General features: G+C 36.1%; 1 protein-coding gene and 1 non-coding gene across 2 annotated transcripts in view; both read right to left on the reverse strand.

Annotated features, from left to right (window-relative positions):
- Nucleotides 1-16,031, reverse strand: part of LOC135073860 (sushi, von Willebrand factor type A, EGF and pentraxin domain-containing protein 1) — a 107,062-nt gene that overhangs the window by 80,464 nt on the left and 10,567 nt on the right. The gene's annotated exons all lie outside the window — the stretch shown is intronic.
- Nucleotides 12,116-12,188, reverse strand: Trnar-acg (transfer RNA arginine (anticodon ACG)). Its single transcript has one exon. It is a non-coding gene; the product is annotated as a tRNA-Arg (tRNA).

The raw sequence follows: 16,031 nt of genomic DNA on the forward strand, positions 1-16,031 counted from the left end.
ATCTACTATTATTTCTTGTCTATTTTTATGATAAATTTACTACTTGGCCAAAAAATTCATAAAACTTGGGACTTCGATAACTTTTTTTTTAAATGACGGATCGTCGGGGACTTTTGACATTTCATTTAGGATGGTGTTCTTAACATTCACACAAATTTTCAGCTCTATACGAATTATTATAACCTGGACTGTCTAACTTGGTCGGGCTAAAAGAGTGACCATAGAGTTACAAGTAGAGTAGTGACGTGTGCATATAAGAGCTCTTAAACATAATAGACACGAAAACTTCGTATCTTAGAAACTCACGGTGCAGTCCTTCGTCAAAGTTGCACCCATTTTTCGATAATTAAAGATGACGGACGACATTGAGGTTGATCATTTTATATTCGACGTCGACAACACATCATGATACAATGCTGAGTCGTGGCACGAGGCGATATCACATTGGATTTATGTGTAAGACCGTTATGAAGAAAACACTTTTTTGACTCTTCGGATCATCGAATCTCAGAAACGCTGACTCTTAGGAGAAAGTGTATAGACAATTTTGATAGATAATTGGATGGTCTTAAACCTTGTCATACATATTTTTGTGATAAAACTTACCGTTAGGCTAAAAATCTCAAAAACCCGTATTTTTTAAGTTTGACCTTGAATTTTTTTTTTAGCACACGTCGGATCGATGGGGACTTTTCACAGTTAATTCATAATGGTGCTTCGAACATTCGTACCAATTTTCAGCTGTATGCGAATTATTGCAGGGTTCATGTCTAATTTGACTGGACTATAAGGGCCTCAGGTAAGGCATTTTTTAGTTATTTTTAATTTAGATAATAATTATACATGCAGTACTTTATTTACTTTGCTTGGTTGGATGCTGGCAAGGTTTCTTATACCTACATAATCAGTATTCTGGCACGTTTTGACGCGTAGACAAAACGTGCATATTTGCCGTACGCGGCATTTACTGAATTCCAAAATTAATTTTATCTATTCACAAAGGAATTACTGCTGCCAATTGTTGAAAATTCCATTTGGGATGGCTGTTCTGCTCGGTACCAACCCCACTCCCACATTTAGAGCACTTTTGTGCTTAATTTTTCGCGTCTCTCACAGTATAGATAATGTTGCACTTTCCGCTTCGTTTCCTTCATAATTGCACTTCCATTCACTCTTATAAAAGTGTTTGAATGAAGTAATTGTTTCGATTTTTATACTATATTGAGTACAAGTATTTGTCATTTGTCTACGTTTGTATTGTCGACTTAAATAATGCGACGAAAAGTTTCAAGTACAATTTGGAAGCTCACGAGAATGCTGATTAAGAACAAGTTATTTTATTTAATGTTTATTTTTATCATCAATACGAACTTGATTACGTATTCAGTATGAGTCATGACATTAGACAATCACAGACTTAAAGGTCACTACTAACAAGTATTTGCCTAAGGTTCTGTTCGAATACATTAGTTTGATACAGACGATAGACGATTATATCGTTTTTTTTTTTAAATATACATTTTATACCTACATACTTTGATATTGGACTACGACTCCAAAGATTTCCACACTATCGACAAAGTGTTGAATTAAAAGAAGAATAAATACTCTACCGAGTTTAAAAATATACAGCTTTGACCTTTAAAAATAGGTTCATAAGATTTGCAATTAGGGCTTGAATACCGGAATTCCGGAATTTCGTAACTCCGGAATTTCGGATACATTTTTTCCGATATTTCAATTCCGGAACTGAAGCCAATATCGTATTCCGATATTGAAATTTTTCATAAATTATTTTAAGTTTTCAAAACGTTTAAGTATCAAAATAGGTTCTTAGATAAGGAAGTCCTTGAGATATGTATTCGCAACTTTATTAGTAATAATATTAAAGAGGCAATAGGGTGAAACCAAAGCTTCAAAATGTTCGATAGAGACAACTCTAATGGGCGAAGCCAGCTGAAGAGAGCGGATGATAGAGTAAAACCTGTTAATAGCTCAGCCACAGGACAGTTCCAACAGCTAAGCTAACTCGACACTATACCGAAGATTAGCCGGACATCAGCCCTTACGTGATTAGGATGGCTCTCAAACAGCTAAAGAACAACAAGGCACCGGGTGATGACGGAATAACCTCGGAGCTTCTGAACGCGCCAGGTGATAAGCCGATACTGAAAGTCCTTCATAGACTGTAACTCCGTCTTACTCTAGGGAATAATGCCAGAGGCACGGAACAAATGCTTGGTGGTGTTTTTCTTTAAGAAAGGGGTAAAAGCCTTATTAAGGAGAAAGGATAATTACAGACCCATCTGGGTTCTGACTCTGAGTCATGTCTACAAGCTGTTTTTGAGAGCCATCACGAATAGTCTCGCGCGTAGGTTCGATGACTTATAGTCTCTCGAGGAAGCCAGTTATCGAAACGTTTACACTACCATATACCGCATCTATACGCTACGGCAGGTTATACAGAAGACCGAAGAGTCTAACTTGCCTATATGCTTGGCGTTCTTAGACTATGAGAAGGTCTTTGAACCTGGCTGAACACGAGGGAGATTCCTCTGCGATTCCTCTGTAGCGAGCTGTGAGGCAGGGAGATGTAATAATACGTCGAATTCAAAACACTTCAGTGCCTAAAGACGAAAGTCTACAATCAGTGTGTGTTACCAGTAGTGATGACACACTGTTCGGAAACGTGGCCTCTTACTATAAGGCCTTATAATAAGCTCAAAGTTGCACACCATGGTATGGAGAGTGCTATGCTCGGTGTTTCTTTTCGAGATCGAACCAGAAATGAGGAGATTCGTAAACGAACTAAAGTTGCCTGACATATTATTATAGCGATCGGATTACCAAGCTAAAGTGGCAATGGGCAGGGCACATAGTACGTAGAACAGACGGCCGATGGGGCAAGGTTCTAAAGTGGAGGCCACATACGTGTACGTGTTTGTCGGGAAGCGCTTTCTTTTTTTAACCAACTCCGGAACTAGAACCGGAATTCCGGAGTTGGGTGCTCAATATCGGAAATCAGTTCCGGAGTTGAAAACTATCCGATATTGCAAGCCCTATTTGCAATGTAATCGCCGGTACTGTGAATATTTCGAAATGACCCGAGTGGCTTGAGGCATGCAGTTGAGTTGAAGAAAAGTTCAAGGCACATCGATGATGCACCAACTTATACATCACAGAATAACGATCTTAAAGATGTTGTTATAAAGACTATAGTTGCATGGTCAGTAAGTTTTGTTTCCAGTTCTGAACCAGGATGGATGAGGCTCATTATATGTTTTGTGTTACCGGTTTCGGTGTGTCTTATTGCTATGTAATACAATATTTGAGACGCAAATTCCAGTATTAAAAGCTCGAAGCATATCTGTATAATCTATGCGAATGTAGTCGGTTAAAAGGGCAGAAAGTTCAGTGTCGCGGAAAATCAAGAGCGGTCAAATCCTCTGTACTTTAAATGACTTCAAAAAGAAATAGTCTTATGTATGTTCATCCGTGAGTTTTTAATGGGCTTGGAAACCTCATATTTATTTCAGAAAGACCGTAATCAAATTAGGTTCTTTACGTTAATTGTGTTTCCTTGAAATTGTCTAATCGATTATCCGAATTTGTTCAGACGTGACCTACCAATATGAGTATTAAAACTGATGATCCGTAGCCTCGACCATAAACAATAAACGCAAGCGTGCATTTACTTATGCAATTGCATTCAAATTATATTAATAAAATGACCTTGCAATGAAACTTTTGCTGACTAACGATAAATACGTTCATATAATGCATCGGACTTTAAACTGGCCGTAAAATATTATTAGATTTATTCTGGTAATCCATCAATTTAACTATTTGTGGCCCCAAATAAAGACAAAAAACGCCTTTCAAATTACTTTAAAAGGCATCCCAGACATTATAAAGAATAAAATGAGTTTGGGAACACAGCAGGTAGCGAATTCCCTAGATCGGCTTATGAACTAGCTATTTTGTAATATTAAAGCGGTTCTTTGTCTTAAAAAATGTTTATTAAGCAAGAAAAGCAAGTCTTTTGTTGTAAGAAACCTCTCACCACTTCGAAACACTCAGATGTTCCAAGTGGGTAGCTAATTGATGCTCTTCTCAGATGGGCCAAGTTGTGGCGAGAAACAATTTCCACCTTAAACTCAGAGACAAGGTGTTAAATATTTCATATAAAGTCATACGCGACGAAGTTTCAGCCGTTACAAAGCGGTAAGTAAGTGCAGAGGACAAATGATAAGATTTAAGCATCTAAAGACAGTCTGATTTGACTGTTAAAATAATGTTACATGAAAATTATTAATCCAAAAAGGTTGAAGAAAAAACAAAAAACAATCTCTGCATTGCTCCCTGAAGATCTTTTGTCTATGAGAAGTTGTTAATTCATAAGAACAAAGTGAAAAGAACAAATGGTGTCCAATTTCTAATTAATACTTTTTCTATTCTCGTAGAAAATCTGACTGGGTATCGAATCAGTCTTGCGCTGCCCACATCCAGGTGCTTCCCGCGATCTTCGTAAGATCATCGGTTCACCGAGTTTGAGAAAAATACGAACGGGCAGGCCTCCTACTAGGTGGACCAACGATCTGGTAAAGGTCGCGGGAAGAGCCTGGATTCGGGCAGCGCAGGACCGTTAATTGTGGAAAACCTTGGGGATGCCTTTGTTCAGCAGTGGACGTCATTTGGCTGAAACGAACGAACGAACGATTTATACAATCGTCAAGTGTAACTGTCAAGTCGAGTAGGATTTGTTCTGCATAGTATACAGAGCATTTGAGATCTCACTCAGTGGCTCAGCCACGCCAGCGATGTAGATGCGGTTGCGTATTCAGCCCGCAGTTGGCGCTGCAGGGTTGCCTTAGCAAAGTTATTATTTTTTTCTATTCAAAGTTAATTTTAGGTGGTGAAAATCGATTTATTGGATGAAGTGTGGACAGTTATGGTACTGTAAATTAGAAACATATTAACCTAAAAAAGTCAAGGAAAGAAAAAGAACTGAACTTAAACAACGTCTCTCTGAACCAGCTGAGAGTGTCTTCTGAACCATTTCATATTCAGTAGAAGTACGAGTGTTCCTTACACATTGTCATATAGTTAGATAAAGGTAATTTTATTCACACGACATAATATTACGATGTTTTGAATGGTAAACTGAAAATTTTGAAAATTTCATTGCATTTTGCTTGAATTTGATTGTGTAACTTATGAACTCCATTGGCTGTAAAATTCTGCCTCTAAGGCCAACCAAAATTTCTATTCATAGATTTTTTGTACCAAGCATACCTATTGCGTGTTAGCGGGCAATTTGTGCCTACTTTGTCCATTTTTTATTAAGTCTATAATCATAGGAACCTTGTGACAACCTTGAATTGGCTGCAGCGTGATATGCTTGCGAGGCACACGCCCGCCGACGTGCCTCCAGCTTCGTGAAAATGCTCCTTTCAACATTAAACTATGTTAATACTGTCAGTTTAAATTAACCTCGAAACTAAGAACTGTTGTCATTTTAAGTGACTATTAATTCTGACAACCCTGATCAGCATATCTTAAGAAGAAAACAATTTAAATATAAATACGTTCGTATTGTCGTGTCTGTGTTTACAAGGGGACTTTTCAAATCGCATAAAACGGATCTTTTGTTAGCCCTGAAACCGATTTTCGATCTTTGTTTGAGTGTAACAAATCCCATTCGATACTTGCATGAATTTGCGCTCTATTTTGATCTTCGACGGCAACTTACGAATATTAAACTGCTGAATATATTTCTATGTACGAACTCTTAGTTTATATTCTAGCAGTGTTAGAAAGTGGTGATATCGTCAGTTTCTTTAGCGAATGGCTATGTAGTGTTGCGATTTATTATTCTGGCAGTGGCCGACCGACGGCCGTGGAATAATAAGCCGAGGCTTCAAATCTGTGTGGATGTAGAAAGATTTAGCTTAACAATGACTAATAGATTTTGCGTGGAGTGACAACGTTCAGCAACAATTATTCTACCTTTCACTGAGTCTGTGTCATCTGCACTTCACTAACGTATCTAAAAAGTAAGTCTTAAAACTCACTAATACGTTCTTCACTGACGTTATTTGTGCAGCAATTAAAACATTTGTTGACTAATTTTATTATTCGTGTGATGAAGACGAAAAGTGACGTAATGTATCAAATGTTTGTCGAATCGGATTAAGATAATTGATTGAATACTCGTACCTTCAGAAGAAAATCAATTGATATCAAACTGCCGACCGTGTTTGTAGAAAATAATTCAATAGAATAATTATAGGGGCATATCCAAGTTGTCTGTGATTCCCAAACTCTTTGAGAAAATAATATTTGATTCTCTGTTTCCAGCTGTCAGACCCTTCTTAATTACCCAACAGCACGGCTTTATCGACAAGCGGTCCACTGAGACTAATCTGTGTGAATTCCTGGACCAAGTACTCCACAGTATGGATAGAGGTTTTCAGGTGGACGCCGTGTATACCGATTATTCAAAATGTTTTGATAAAATCTCGCATACAATTTTGATAAGTAAACTAGAATATTTTGGTATACATGGCGATCTCCTGAGATGGCTGAAATCCTATCTCATGAACAGAACCCAAGCTGTCACACTGAAGGGTTACATGTCTAGTTTTATACCAGCTCCTTCTGGGGTGCCTCAGGGCTCTCACCTCGGACCGTTATTGTTTAACATTTTTATAAATGACGTGGTAGATTGCTTTCGACACTCCAATTGTCTCCTATTCGCAGATGATACAAAAATTTATACAGTAGTAAAATCTTTGGAGGACTGTTTCGCCTTGCAAGAAGATATAAAGCGATTGTGTGACTATTGTGTTAAAAATAGGTTGTTTCTCAATATTGATAAATGCTGTGTAATCACTTACAGTAGAAAAAAACGTCCATTACAATTTAATTATACAATTTTTGGCCAAAATCTTAAGCGATCGACCGAGGTGAGAGACCTAGGCATAATACTGGACAGTGAATTGTTGTTTTCTTCGCACATAAACAAAATCACTTCTAAGGCATATCAGTTGTTGGGGTTTATTTTTAGACAAGGTCGGGAATTTACTAATGTCTATACTCTAATACTGCTGTATAATGTCCTGGTCAGATCACAGCTCGAATATGCGTCGACTGTCTGGAATCCCCAGTATCTTATATATATAAACTCAATTGAAAAGATTCAAAACAAATTTATACGGAGAATGAGATATAAATTTCGAGGAGACTTTGACGCTGACAGCGTTGTGTCTCTTGCTTTGCGAAGAGAACACTGCGATCAACTTTTATTGTACAAAGTTGTTAATGGCTATGTTGACTCGCCCTACCTTTTGAGTAAGGTTTTGTTGCGATGTCCGAGAGCGAACATGAGGTCATGTGATTCATTTGCCATTTCTTCTTGCCGTACTAATTATGCGATGAACCGATTTATTCTAAGATCAATGAAATTGTATAACTCCAAATACTGTCACTTAGATATTTTCAGCCTAAAACCAAACAAATTTAGGTCGTTGTTAAAACAGTAATTACCTAACTATTTATTGTTTTAACAACGATGCGATATTTCGAGTTTAAATTAATTGCCAAGTCATAGTACTGTATTTAACATAGAATCTAAAAAATTTATTTTCTTTTTCTGTTTCTGTTTACTCAATTTTTAAAAACGATACCTATGTATAAACTATTTGTGAAAACTATTTTGGCAAATGTGAAGTTTAATTGGTAACTCTATATGTGTTATAGAATGCTGTTTGTTTTCCTAACAATAAAATAAATAAATAAAATAGAAAACAACACGTATGTCGGCGTATAGTCACGTATCTGAGGTGTGGTTGCCTTCTATCAGGTACGTGAGAATATTCGTCTTAACCTTATTTATGTGTTTGAGATATTTGCTGGTTTTGAAATAACCGCGGTGCGTGCGCGCTGATTGCCACTTCCTTGGTGTGAAATCGGTAAGCGAGTTATAAGAGATCACGTAACAACCAATTACATTTACTAATGGCATAGAAATAGGGCTGCTCAACTATTATTTTTGATTTCGAAAACTTTGTATGTTAATTAATTACTCTGGCTGTCTGTTAAGAAATCATTCAATAATTTGAGGCCATTGAAACGTTTATTTTTTAATTTTCATAGTAGGTACTCTCAAGTTATTTATCTTTTACTGATCCTATCCATCAATGGATAAAAAAGTAGCAACAAGCTTTTGGTTGCGAAAATCACAAGATATCAATTTATGAAAGACACAATATAGTTTTTGATGGAATTAACGTGGACAAGATATTGGAAAAGCTAAAAGGCCGGGTTTTATGTTTCGTTCAACGAAAGATTACGTAAAATAAGAGTGGAAAATAATAGACGGAAAATTTTACAATAAAAAGGAGGCGAGATATTTTTCTGACAATAGAATCTTACGCTTCGCCGCGAAAAGGTCAAGGGATTATGTGCTATTATTTTTCCCGTGAGTCTAGCTTGTGGCAATTTTGGAAATTGTAAATTTGCGAGAGTGGTTTAATATTGACGCTGCACAGAGGCTAGACTCGATTGAAGTATGGGCATGCCTTCGAATAACTTTGTGCATATTGCCTTGAGGTTGCTATTCCAGCGGCGCTGCAGTGATTAATGCTCATCTATGTATAATTTTAGAAATATGCTGTTGATGCTGTCCCAAAATATGCTTTGGCACGGCTCTACCGTCTAATCGTGTAACTTGCTAATTTTGAAAGTCAGTCGTAGCTTTGCTAATCAATTGAGTGGTTAGACACACGCTATGTTAATTTTACATTCGGAAACATGTAAGGTCAGAAAGACAATTTTAATAACTAAATCTCAGAGACAAAAAGGCAGGCATTCAAAACTTTTAATTCTATTCACCGTTCCTACTTTTACAACGTTAGCTAGTTAGAGAAACATATTCTTGTAGTTATTTATTTACATAATATTGTTCTAACACTATATTTTATGAACTAGAAGACAACACTATGTAATTTCTAGCTGACTTGTATTAGCAAATTATGGGTTAACAATAAATTTAGTTCCGTGGTTTCTATTTGAACTCCTACAGTGGACCGGTTTCAACGACATTCCGCTCTGAGGCCGACTAGTGACAAATAATCACATACTTTGTTGAATATGTATAAGGATTAAGGCATGTATGATCGTTTAGAAAGCTGTTGGCTGACAACACAATAATAGAGCATGGTGAAGCAATTAGTAACACTATGTAAGGTCAGATTAGCATCTTTGTAATGAATGATTTAACAAAGAATTAGTAGTACTTTTCTTCGGTTGATTAATTACAGCTTACAAACTGCAATCCTTGTTGAGAGTTTGACAGCGTTATAATTATCTGCATTGAACTTTAAAACAGTCAGAAGTCGGAAATTTAGTTATAAAATCAATCAGTCAATTAATAAAAAAATAGATTTTGTATTGTTGTTAACTTTTGTATTTTATTTTTAATCAAATTCAGGAAGGCGTGCGAGTTAACTGTTACGTTAATTACACTTTTGAATAGTTACATTAATTATAAGCGTTACCTAATTCCAGACTGGGTAAAACTTGTGATTATATTCTAGCAAAACTATCGCTCGGAAAATGTAGAGAAGAGTTTTAAGCCTAACTTCGGCATAGTTGTAAGCTCTACATGGTACGAAGAATGTAGGAGTTGTAAAGTTGGGCGCATTGTCGCTACATTCCTGCGGCAGCAAGGCCGTCTTGTGAAGGGAGCTGAGACCCAGCTGCCGAGTAATTCTAGATCAAAACCGACGCTTTGTTTGCACTTCCTTGAAGCTAAACCAGTTTTGAAAACTTTTTGTGCTTTTTTGAGAACTTTTTTCAAGAGGTTATTAACTTGTCTGTAGGTCGGTTTAAGTTTGCTCAATGGTAGCTGGGATCTTTGTATTTATTTAAATTGTAACAGACAAAATTAACCATCGACTAAATCGAAAAACTACTATCGATTATAAACACACATTAAGCGTATGTTGGCTTTTTCAACTGAAAACTTTGGTTCTGAATCAGTTCAATCAATCCAATTTGTTTGAGAAACATATTGCGCACAGAAGCCGCTCGTGAAATTTTGTGTTATGATAACGTAGCTTTCGACCTTATTCGTCAAGATTATATCAAACTTTTACTTAAGCATGTTATACCTATACTACAACTTTTCACACTCACTTTCACATTTAAATGGGATTTTCATGTAGGTACGAGTCCAAGTAAGGTTATTCTGGGACTGATCATCATAAGTGAACTTTATTTATTCTTCACTGTTCGTGAAAGAGTTAATCATCATAACGATAGCATTTTCATTCTACGATTGGATTTTATAAGAAAAATTCTGCAATTGACAAAAACAAATATATCCATTACACTAATAAAATACGATGTTACCTGTCATCTCTTTAAACATAATCGAGATAAAAAATATTACATCCAATCGTTGGTTGATAAAATTAAATCGGAAATGTCAATTTCGTCTTCTACAATTTCATTTATTGGTGCGTGTTGGTATTTTTTTAATTGTATTGTTGCTGGTTGTCATTTTACAAGAACATCGGCACTAATTGGTTTCATTATGATGTTTTCTTCGGCCGCATTTATTGCGAATGCCGGTTTTTGTCTCTGGTATAAAATAATGCAATCGCAACTAACGCTCGGTTGTTTTCCCGCGCTGCGGCGCCGAACTTGTGGATTTAGGATTTTTATCTGAATCTACTAATCTGAAAGCTACTAGCTTCTTCCTGCGTCTTTGCCTGCGTGGCTTATGATAAATTATATCCTACTATGCTATTGTGATAAACATTCAGCGTTAGTAGTGGTATCTAAAAAACATCTTCACAAAATAATGCGTTTTATAGATTTTTATCGTTATTTAGTAATTTCAGCATTTCAAGTAGGTAAAATTTTACTTATTTAATTATGAATAAAACCAATGCATCCCACTTACACCTAAACTAAATAGAATAAGGGCTTAATACATTTTATGATGATTCAAGAGAAATCAGTGCAGCAGCGTCCAGCAATGATCTGAAAGCTTCATAGTTATTATGTATTTGAATCCAACAGTATAACTGGCCATAAATTCTCGTTAAATACCTTCATAAATTAAATAAATCTCCGTCGCCCGTAGCGAGCGCCGTGGTAGGCACCGTTACACCTCAATTCAAGATTCCTAAATTATGCGGGTTCGTATGCAAATTACTTGGACACTTGGACACCGACTGGTTCTAACCACTTCGTTTGGAAGTGACAAAACCTTCACTGTTTCTAGTTTTCAGGTCATGTGACGCAAACAATTTCACGCGGGCGCGCTAATGCTCGAAAAACGAGTTATTTTGACTTTTTTTTTGTGACTCACTAAGTGGGCTAAAAGTAAGAATTGTGGTGTTCGATCCTGTCTCGAGTGACATGACGTAATTATGGCCACATAATGCTTCTTTAACTTTTTTAAACGACATTGATGTCAAATAATAGTTGATTGTACACCCTAGTAGGTACCTACTTTAAATTTTTATTGCAAATTCGGACTTATTGCAACTAGATAGAGTGCCACAGTGTAGCTTGACGAACTGCCATCTTCATAAATTCACTGTGTAAATAGCTCGTTCAATTTACTTGCAAGAACAGCTTTCAGCGAGTTACTGAAAGCACTGATATTAAAAGGGTATCACCATTGTATTTTGAGTCTTGTCACTGTGGAAATAGGGTAGATAGGATAGTCGAGTGGATTGTTCTCTTTAAGAGCGGAAGAGCGGATTGTAGCGGGATAATCGAATTCATTAGCACTCATTGTGCTCTAAATAGTGCGGAAGGATGAACTTACTCTACCGGTATATTGTCGATGACAAGGAAAACTTTCCATTTGCATATTTCTATCTCGGAACGTAAACTAGTACAATAATAATCTAAAGATTACAAAACGATGGTTCAATGCCCGCAGAAAATGCGTTTCATCGTCGTAGCACCGTGGAAATTGTTAAGTCAACCTACTTTGAAAACTAATTTTAGAGCATCGAATATTGTAGTAAACTTAAATTAAAATGTAAAAAAAGTTTAAAAAAATGATGGCGAAAAATAAAAAAACGAATTGCGATCCTGCCAGGATTCGAACCTGGAATCTTCTGATCCGTAGTCAGACGCGTTATCCATTGCGCCACAGGACCCTTGTTGCAAGCGACGAAATAAGCAATCATTTACTGGCCGCCTTCTAAATACGACAAAAGACGATCGTAGTTATTTTTTCGCCAGCGTTTGTTTTGTTTTCTTTCTTTGGCCAGCTCAGTTAAAATATTGAACGAAGACCGACGGTATTTCTCACGCCTACGTTTTCAAACGAAAAAGTTTGGCCCACTATTTTATTACATTACACGAATAAAAAAGCTACTTAGATTGCATAATTATGTCACATTTATATGAATAAAGACAATTTTTAAGTGTATTTCTGCAAACTAGTATATTATTAGTTACATTTATGATATATGTATTAAGTAATTAGCAAAGATAAGAGCGCTAGAGAAAACTTTATCTTACCAATTATCATAAAGAGTTACGTAGGCAAAGACCAAGGATAAAGTACAGTACAGACATGCAAATGTTTTTTTATTCAATTTGCAATCGTAAAAATAAGTGTCACTGCATTAATAGTGGCCTATTTCGCAACTCTTCTATTAACGTTTCAGCGAATGCCGAACGTGTTGAAAGTTAGCGCACGCGATGTCCGGCGCATGACCTGCTTAGTATAACGGGTCGGTTGCCGTACAACCGTTGCTCGCGCGCAGATGTATCGCCACGGGTTATATAAGGTAAAAATAAACAGATGACGATAGGGACAGAGGCTTCTTCTTCGGCCCATTCCCAATTTATTTGTGGTCGGCCCTTCTAATCATGCGTCTCCAGGCGGCTCGGTCCTAGGTCGTCTCACTGTTGACTTGGGCCTCTTTAAGGTCCTTATTTACTATGGATATCCATGTGATTCGGGGTATTCTTCATCTCTGGGTTCAGTTTGGATGTCTAACACTTTTCTGGTCATAATATGGTCGGGTGGTCGCCTCATAACGTGTCCGTACCACCACGTAGGGACAGAGGCAGAGGCGATTAAAATTAACAAACGACGATCGGGATAGATCAAAAAGTCAGTAAGAAAGATAGTTGGGAAAGAGTTTAGTAAAATAAACAAGTGGTGATCGGGATGGAGTTGTTGCTATTAACAGGTGACGATCGAGATAGTTTCAAAGGTGAAAAAAATAAACAAATGACGATTGGGAGTTGTGGTTGTGGCTAATTACGTGTAAAGGGTTAAGACGATTCGGAAGGTTATTCTCTCGTAGCAGATTGATAATAATTGAAGTTACAGCATGGCTAAGTAATCAAGAATGCTTTGAACTCTGTAAGCGATCTCTTCTAGATAACCTGGTATAAAAGGTTACATACATGATATGGGGTTTATAAAAGATTTTTCTCATAGATTGCACCCGTTAGCAACTTGTAAGGTAACGAAAAACGTAAAAAGATGATGAGTTGAAGATGAACAAGAGCTGAAATGCCTCCTTCTTCATATTTTAGTACTTTACAGAAGAAGAAAAGTCAATACGTATCTTTTTATTTAACCTACTTTAAACTACTTTTGGCTTGTTTTAGCGTGTCTGACTTAAAACAGGTGACTCCGTTTGCTCGGTAATTTGTCATGCCTTTTACACGTTTCATACCATTTAATGTGAGCCAATTCTTAGTATGAAGAGTGAAAATTCAGATATACCGGCAGCACTTTCACCCCAGCTGCAATTGGACCACACAATGTCGAGATTTTTAAAACTGAATGCCCGTTTCATTTTCACTATTCATTTTAATGAGATCTACGAGTATACGTGCAATTGTCTCGGTAATTATTGATATATTTTATCTTTTTTGTTTTATTTTATTTGTTTAATCTGTATTTCAGATGTGAAGATACAAATGACGGATTTAATGCCAATGAAAATTCGTCAAATCTATTCAAATAGTCATAACAGACGAACAATGTGAATAAACTTACATAGAGTCGCATATAGGTGTTAATCGTAATTATGTAAGTGTAATGGATGAATTTCGTCATTTCAAAAATGGAATGCCCGTTTTAATTTCACTATTATTTTATTATTATAATAAGATCATAACGTGCCATTGCAATTGTCTCAACTATAATTCATAATCACTTCAAATCGAACATCAAAATATAGTATGGGCCTAAGTCAACAATACTATCTTTTACGGTTCACTAACTCGCAACTAATCATTTACTAGATAGTGTGTTTTTCGTAACTTAATTGGAGAGCGGTTACGTCAAACATAGACTTTATTGCCTATTTATTTAATATAGTTTATGAAATATTGATATTGATTTTACCTTGTGGTTCGTTAGGACATTCGTTCGCTGTGCGTTCAGCCGTTACTTTGGGCCATTTATTTCGAGGATTTATGACCCAGCCCACTGTTAACCATTTAAGTTCTTCAAAGCTTACAACCAGTACATGGTTTTAGTGAAGTTTTTGATTGATAGACGGATTTTTTATTTTGTATTATTGTAATACAAAAAGTACTCGACCGTGACTACTGTAATGAACCTACTCCTAACACACTTTTAGAAAAGTTGGAGAAGTTAAAGGGAATCTATGTTATGCTTAGTATAGTGCAAAAAATTACTTGAAAAAGGCAATTTTGGCGTGACTTTTATTATTAAAATGAAAATGGTTCACGTGGAATTAAAAATTGGGCCGTTTGGAGTTAACAGTTTATTAAGAGCACACATAAATATTTTGACTGTGGAAAATTGTGTTGCGATGGTAAATTTTACAGTAAATAATATTTTGTGATGTCTGCTATTAATAATGTTAACAGACGATTTGTTAATGGTACATTGAACTTTTATGATGTCCTTATTTGTGACGTAGGTACTTATTTGCCGGAATCATGTATTGCTGTGCTTATGTGTTTCGTGGTTACACACGCAATTAATGAATACAGTGTGCCTACCATGAGTTTACGTTAGGTGAGCTCGCTAGCGAATACGTCAAAAAATTCTATGAAGATTTTATTTCTTGAAAGTAGCCGCTAGGGGCGCTGCACAATATGTCATACATTTAAATGTCATTTTTTTACGCAGTCGCTAGCGAGCACACCTAACGTAAACTCATGGTAGGCACTCAGATAGTATTATGTATTGCCATGTACTTATATTCGATTCACTAGTCATTCAATAACCCTTATTTTGGGTTAGTCCCAACGGCCCCGGTGGATCTGCCCCGTCAACGGGGCGGATGGGAAAAAGTGTTTCAACGACCCCGGTAGTCATAGTCTTAGCGTTCAACGGGGTGGATGGAACACATCAAGTGTCAACCACCCCGGTATATCGTTTAACGGGGCGGATGGATCGAATCAAGTTTCAACCACCCCGCGCCCCGGTATATCACTAAACGTGAAAGATGACACAGATCTAAAAGGTTCCACCTCGGTATTGCATACCGAAAATAAAACCTGTTAATAAAATAAAAAAATATGTAAATAATAATCAATTTTATTTAAGAGTCACTGTTTAAAAAATCTACAGCGTAAAAGTAAAATTAATTGTCACACAATATTATAATGGTCATAAACCTATAGATTACGTTTAAAATCACAGATGCGCAATTGCATTAATCAGTCAATATTAATAACACTCTAATAGTCTAATGTGATAAAAAGTAACTCTAAAATTGTTACAAAATATTATTATTTAAAAATCACAGATACGTAGGTAGTTACATTAATCAGTTGTTGATTAACAATAAAAGTAAGTTTAACTGTCACAAAATATTTAGGTCATAAAATTAAAGATTACTTTTAGAATCACAGATGCGCAATTGCATTAATCAGTCAATATTAATAGCATTTTAATAGTCTAAAGTGATAAAAAGTAAATCTAAAACTCCTCACTAACAAATAATAACAAGGAAATCTAAAATTGTTACAAAACATGATTATTATTTAAGAAT

Source organism: Ostrinia nubilalis, chromosome 8 (genome assembly GCF_963855985.1).
Source record: "Ostrinia nubilalis chromosome 8, ilOstNubi1.1, whole genome shotgun sequence".
Taxonomy (NCBI): Eukaryota; Metazoa; Arthropoda; class Insecta; order Lepidoptera; family Crambidae; genus Ostrinia; species Ostrinia nubilalis.